The following is a 7,211-nucleotide window of genomic DNA, read 5'->3' as shown; positions in this document are numbered from 1 at the left end:
AGCTGCCAAACCTTCTTCCAAGGGCTTTCTGTCTTCATTGCTTTCCCCAGCTTTGGGTATAAAATGTGGAGCCCTGGTTTTCTGCAGAACCCCAGATGCTTTTCAGTTGGATATCTTGTGCAGTAGGTACTTGCCAGTTTTAATGTTCACATCACACAAGGACTGAGAAGATTCTGCCTTTGGAAGTGGGGTTTTGACCTCCAGAACTTCTTCCCTCTCTCCCATTACTGCTTTCTGCTGTGCTGCTCTTTATCCAACAATATTTCTCTATTTGCCAGATTGCCTTCCTGAACTACCATAATAGGTATTTGTAAGCTGCCCTTTCATTCCTTCCTTTAACTAAACTCTGTTCTTTTATGTTCTGGCTTTAGATATACCTACACTGTAGGCTTCCAATACAGAATTGTCAGCAACTTTCTGAACTACAATTCCCAGCCTTCTTTGGGAGAAGCCATGACCATGTTTGAAGAGAGATATATTGTTTAGAGATGCTAGTGTTAAGTTGCACTGATTGCAATTAAGCGTTGGATGTGTTGTATGGTGACATGGAATGTTCAGTAGCACTAGCTTAAACCTTTCCACACAGAGGACACCCTTGAATTTTGTTAGGGTGATTAAAAACCTCTTATAGGCACACCGAGGAACAAGGGTGTGGAGTAGTTGGTGGACTGAGTCCCCTCATTGTGCCATCTTCCCCCAGTCCTTGTAATCTACCATCTTGCTGCATATCTGAATGACTTATTTGTCATCCAAAGTTTTCTTTGTTGAATTAACTTACCCCAGCATAGTCATAGGCAGACAAAAATGACTCAGCAGGGGAGCTCTGGATAAAATAGAGAAGCAGACTGATAGACTCACCCTTGCTTCCGTCTTCTCAGACTTGGTTGCGTTTGCCATTCGTCAGGGAAACCATTTGTTGCATGTCTGTTAACATCTGCTACAGTTAATTTTACTGAAATCTAACTAAATTTCCCCTCTGCATCTGAGAAACTGAGGCAATATGGGTGATGAAGCATGGTACTTGGGAATGGGTTGACAAAATATATCAGGCAGGATGACATTTGCCACATGAAAATCCTGCTTTTGCATATAAGGCACTTGCTCCACCAATATGCTCCTGTCAACCTTGGCTGGAAGTCTAGAAGATGATCAGCCTGAGACCAATTCTTTTTTGGTTTGTTTTAAAGGATGTAAATAAGTTCTTTGCCAGCATAATTTCTGCCCCAAGAAAACTGGTGCAAAGTGTTACAGCTGGAACATGACCACCCTTCCTGCCACAGAAAAAGCATTGCAACTGAATGCCTTGCTTTGCCCAGTTTCTAGACTTCTAAAATTATGGAACAACTGGAGTTGTCCTAGACCAGCCAAGACCTGCAGAGCAAAGAATCTCAGAAGACTCCTCTGAGGAAGAGACAGCCACCAGACCTGAACCCAGTCTACAGAGGCAGAGGTGCTACAGGACGAGACAGTCTGAGGGCCAAACATAGATTCTCAGCCAGGAACCAGCACACTGGCCCCTTAGCCTCCTAGCCCTGGGTTGGCAACAAAGAGCCAGTCGCCAGTCAGTTCCCCCCACCCACCCCCATCACCAAAGCCTTGGGAAGGCCATAGGAGGAGGAAAGACCTTGAAGACAGAAGGCTCAGTGACTGCCTAGCAGTACAGCACGGGCCCAGCACCAACAACAAGGATGAGTGCTTGCAGGAGCAGGTCTGAGGCAGCCGGCAAGTGGTTGAGCAGCTTGGTGCTTAAAAGCAGCAAAGAAGGGAGTGGCTGTGAGGAAGCAACTTGTCTGTTAGCTATTGACCTTGCTGCCTGTGCTCTGGATTGATGTCTTTGTCTCTGACCCTTTGTATCCTTGTTCTTGGATTTCCCTTTGGACTTGAAACTGCGAGTGTTGCCTAACCTATGCCTGGACTTAAAGAGAGCAATCGTGTGCCCCCTTGACTGTATTTTGACGACTGGCCCTGGAATTGCTTTACAAACTCTGACACCTAGAAACTTCCTCTGTGTGCAGGCAATCAGGACAGGAGTGATCTGATAGCCATTTGCACACTTTATTTTCAAATAGTTTTTGACAATGTCCAAAGGTTCTTAAGAAAATTTAGCAGGATAGCTCTTCTTGTGGACCAGTAACTGATTTCTAAAAAGACAAATACTAGCCTGGAAGGATAAACAATCTGTGTCTTAAGTTATCCTGCACTTGACCAGTCAGGTGTCCTCTGGAGCAGTGTCCTAAGGTCTCAACAGCAAGGCTTGGGAATGTCCTTAGGTGCTGGCAGCCAGCAGCTGGAACTGAAGGCAAGGTTTCACTTGCGAGCTCTGGCAGGGTGCCTTCTGGCACATTGTCTGCTGGGGCCTCTGCCTTGATCCCCTATAGCCTCCTCAGCCAGTGGCCATGGTTCTTTGGGCTCTTCCACCGAGGATTCTGACTTGAGTGGATGGACTGGTGGGAGAGAGTCATGCTACCAATGGAGAGAAATGAAGGGCCTGCAGTGAGACTGGAGCTGTGTGCTTTATTTGTAGATGGTCTGCTGTGGGAGGTGGAAACAGAGATAGCCTGGCCTGTGGATGGTTCAAACTGGTATAATCTCAAGCAATCTCAGGACTCCCAGATTCCAGTCCTCTTCATTGTGGAGATATGCAAAGGATGGGGCCATCTCCAAAAGCAGAAGAGTTGCTGAATGAGATTTCCAGAGGGAAATGCTTCAGAGCCCTGTAAAGTGCTCTGCCTTGCTTTATCTTTAGCATAAGCAGAATAAATGATCCAAAATATGGCTGAATTGCATAATTTGCATAGGATGCAGCTGAGTTTACATTAATCTAGAATACTGATCTTTTTATCTTCAAATGAAAAGCACATACAGCCTTCAGAATCAAAGATGGTGAAGGTTTTGGTAGAAGATTTTTACTCATACTTTACTATCTCACAGATTCATTTTGACAAAACCAAACCACCTGTACTGTGACCATGTATTTGTTATGTCACAGTCCCTCTGTATACTGCATTGGTCAGGCTGTACCTGGAGTATTGTGTGCAGCACTGGAGGTCTCATTTCAGAAAGGATATGCAGAGGAGAGTGACGAGGATGATCGGGCCTGGAGACCAAGCCCTCAGAGGAAAGGCTGAGAGATTTGGGAATGTTCAGTCTGAAGAAGAGGAGGCTGAGGGGAGGGGACATTATTGCTCTCTTTAAAAAAATATTTGAAAGGCTGTCACATAGAGGAGGGTGGGGAGTTGTTTCTGTTGGCAGCAGAGGAAAGGACTCACAATAATGAGTTTAAATTAAGGGTGGAAAGATACCTGCTGGATATGAGGAATTTTTTAAAACAAAATTAAGCAGTTCAGCAGCAGAATCAGTTGCCGAGGGAGGTTATTAGCTCCCCCCAACTGGTAGTCTTCAAGCAGCAGCTGGATGCTCTAGGCTGATCCAGCATTGAGCAGGGGTTGGACTGGATGGCCCCTTAACCAAACATAAGAAGTAGGCAGGGAGCCTGTCCCAGTTGGTCAGGCAGTGTGGGCTTCCCATCCCAGTGAGCAATTCAAAAAGACAAAACCCATAGAAAGGACTCTTTTATTTGGATGAGAACTATTTACAAAAGAAGCAGTAGAGCAGTGTTTTCTACTAAAATATGCCTTTATAGAATATCTCATAAAAACCATATATTTATTTACATTACTGCTACATACAAAAATTACTGCACTGTGTGGTATGTACATACCTACATAAATACATTCTGTCTGTTCATCCCTGCTGTGTGCTTTTTTTCCTCTCCTTTTTTACGCTCAGTCCCCGAGGGACATGTCGACAGCCCCCAGGCACATCTTCCTTCCCGGTAAAACCATACATGGGACTAAGGGCCGGCTGATGTTCTTTGGGGGTGCAAGTTGTCCCTAGAACCTGCCATCCTATAGGAAAACCAACTCTTATTTTAATTCTCTCTTTGCCTAAGTTCATACAGCAAACAAGACACCAACTCACTGCAGGTGGAGGGATCAAATAATTGAATTCCTGCAATGTAGATAGTTAGAGGTGAAGGAGATGAGTAATAGCCTAGCATGCTCTCTGCAATGCTTGTTTTACTTGTGCAGAGTTCAGGCAGTTCTTCCACCTTCCTCCTCAACTATTGCTGATGTAAACCTCATATACCCCCAGCCATTACTTTTCTTTTTGCCCCCATATGCAATAAAAATGGGTATATTATGGCTACACATTCCACTTGCCATGTGTCTAGATAGCCTATCTTTGCCTGATGGGAATTCTAAAGACCTCAACAAGGCCTAGAGAGGCAGAGACAGGTGAACACAGGACAGCAAGACTTGCAGACTGTTCTCTCAGTGGAATGGCTAATTTCCCCGGCTCTTCTCCCTCCCACTTCCCAGGGAAGACCAGTTGCTAAATACAGAGACAAGCATTGTTAGACGAGGGAAGGAGAAAGGGGACTAGCAACTCTTGTCCCCAGCCTGTTTCAAAGTTCTCAGTCAACAGAGCTTGGTAACCTCTGGATTCTTTTCAGGTAGGGAATGTAAGATGTAGCCAGCATCTATTGATGATGCATGAAGGGGTAAAAGATGGCATCATTGTCTAAACGCAATAATGGATGTTTACAAAGTTTGAGAAGACTCTTTGTGCAATTTTTTTTAAGACCACCCTTTTAGATAATGTCTCATGACCTCCCAACAGCCTGTTGACCCCTCCCCAGAATGAGTGAGAAGGGAGAAAACAGACCCATATCATTTGCTCAGCTGACAAACCCCCCCCCCCCCAATAAATAATATGGACTGGATCCAGGCCCCACCCAAATTTGTCACCAAAGACCCACCCCTGGCTATGGTGCAGTAAAATCACAGTGCAGTGCATGAGTGTGGCTTGCTAGAAACCTGTGTGGAGGGGCTTGTTCTGATATGGCAGTAAACCAGAAATGCAAGTGAATGAGAGGGCGCTGGCTCACTCGGAAGAGGCCAGTTTCTCGTTATTGCTTTCCTTCCTTTTCCTCCCACAAAGCTGTGGATGATGGCTGGCTTTGTACTGGACGGGTGGCTAAAACATGGGGTGACATCGCAAATAAATCTTCACCCACTGCCTTAGTACAATTGGACCCTACATACATTTACACAAAAGTAAGACTCAGAGTTCAGCGTGACTTTGTCCCAAGCAAGCATGCATAGGGTTATAGATTTTGTTGCATAGGAGCACTCATTCACAATCTGAATCAGTTACTGTATATTCTGGCAATATGTTTCTCGTTCCTCTTAAACCTTCCTCAAGCTGTTCTCATCTTGCTTCTCCGTCATGCACCGAACGATGAAGAACAGGAGGACCCAAGGCAGACCCAAAGAGGCAACAATTTCTTTGAAACACTGAAAACAGTTCCTGACACATTTTTGTTAAGTCTTCATGAAAATCTATGAGATTCAGTCAGCCTCAGAAAAAAGCCTCAGAATAATCAAACACACTAAAATGCATTTTTAACAAAACATAAGGCAACGAAGTTAAACTTCAGTATAATCTGAATTTAACACAGGTTTTCAAATGTGCCTGCAGACGTCACAATTACAACCATGAAAAAATATCCATAATTCTTAAAACTGTAGGAAGTGATAGCATGTCAAAACATTCACTAGTATTACTCTGATTATCAGATAAAAATCACTGTAGTCCCATTTACAACAAACTACAAGATGAAGGTAAAAATATAACCCACACAGGAAATTTACTGAAAGACCTTCAACCAGGCGGAATGCAGGCTTTTTGTATCAGGGACTATAATTTCTACAGACATTAAAAAAAATAATCTGTTCAGGTTACATTGGGAATTAGCTTTGTAGTGTTTTAAAAAATATTTTAACGTTTTATTATTTCGAGGCTTTATGAAAGGCTTACTAAGAGTTTTATATTTTTATAGATTCCCTTGAAGATGATTTCATAACACATCAGGAACTTTAAAACTTTCATTATTTTCCTTTTTAAAAAATGTATTTATTTATTTTTTGCATCTCCCTGGCTCCTGTTCTGCATCTTGGTACAGCAGCTGAATGCACAGTAGGTTTGACATAACCTATCGTAAGCAGACTAAGGTTGCCAGCTCTAGGCTGGGAAATTCCTGGAGATTTGGTGACGGCGCTTGGGAACAGCAGGGTTTGGAGAGAGGGAAGATCCCAGAGGTCTATGATGCCATAGAGCACATCTTCCAAAGCAGCCATTTTCTCGGAACTGGTTGCTTTAGTCTAGAGACCAGTTGTAATTCTGGGAGATCTCCAGGCCCCACCAGGAGTTTGGCAACCTAGCTCAGACATTCGAGAAGACAGCTAAATTTAGCAAACAACCTTTCTTCCCACACTGAGTAATGTAACACTATTACAAGATTTCTTGGAAGGCCATATGCTGCTGTCCAAAAGGGCAACTGAGGAACCAGCAGGAGTGAGGCAGGTGGTGATCCCAGAATGGGCGGTCAGGTAGGGGCCTGGGCCACGGCCTGCATTATTTGCATGACCCTTCAGCCCAGGTTGAAAAAGAACAGCAGCAAGCTAGAAAATGCTGTCATTGCTCAGGGTCTTTCTTCTTCTTCCTCATCCCCTTGAAGTCCAGACTGCTCTATTGTGCCCTTCTACAGGGCTGACATGCCTAAAGCACTTACACTCCGCTTACAATATTAACTTCATCCCAGGGATTGCCTGTGGCTTTCCCTTGTGACAGTCCTAATGGCCCTTTAGACACAGGAACTCCTTGCTCTGTGAAGTTTTCTAACTCTGCAGCATGTTCCTAGTTAAGCCGCCAAGTCTGGTAGTCTATTAGGGACTCCCAAACCCTGAACAGTTACATGCCTATATTCTTATTGCTACCCCCTGAAAGACCCTCCCATGTTCACAGTTTGGGTTCCCCCCACCAGGGACAGAGGATTCCCATGTAATCTTTGGACACTGCTGCAGGGTTAACTACCACCACCACAACGATACACATAAGGATGCCATTAGTATTTTTTCCCTTTCTGGTGAGGGATAAATGGGGGGGGGGAATCCTTTTGTACTGCAGGAGGAATGGGGTAGGGAGCAGCTGGGTCTAGGGTCACCAACTCAAGATTGGGAAAGGTGGGGTTTCGGGTGGGGAGCACCTCAACAGGGTATAATGCCATACAGCCCACCCTCCAAAGCAGCCATTTTCTCCAAAGGAACAGATCTCTGTAGTCCAGAGATCAGCTGTAATGTCAAGTG

The sequence above is a fragment of the Heteronotia binoei genome, chromosome 11 (genome assembly GCF_032191835.1).
Source record: "Heteronotia binoei isolate CCM8104 ecotype False Entrance Well chromosome 11, APGP_CSIRO_Hbin_v1, whole genome shotgun sequence".
NCBI lineage: Eukaryota > Metazoa > Chordata > Lepidosauria > Squamata > Gekkonidae > Heteronotia > Heteronotia binoei.
Note: the sequence above shows the minus strand (reverse complement) of the source record.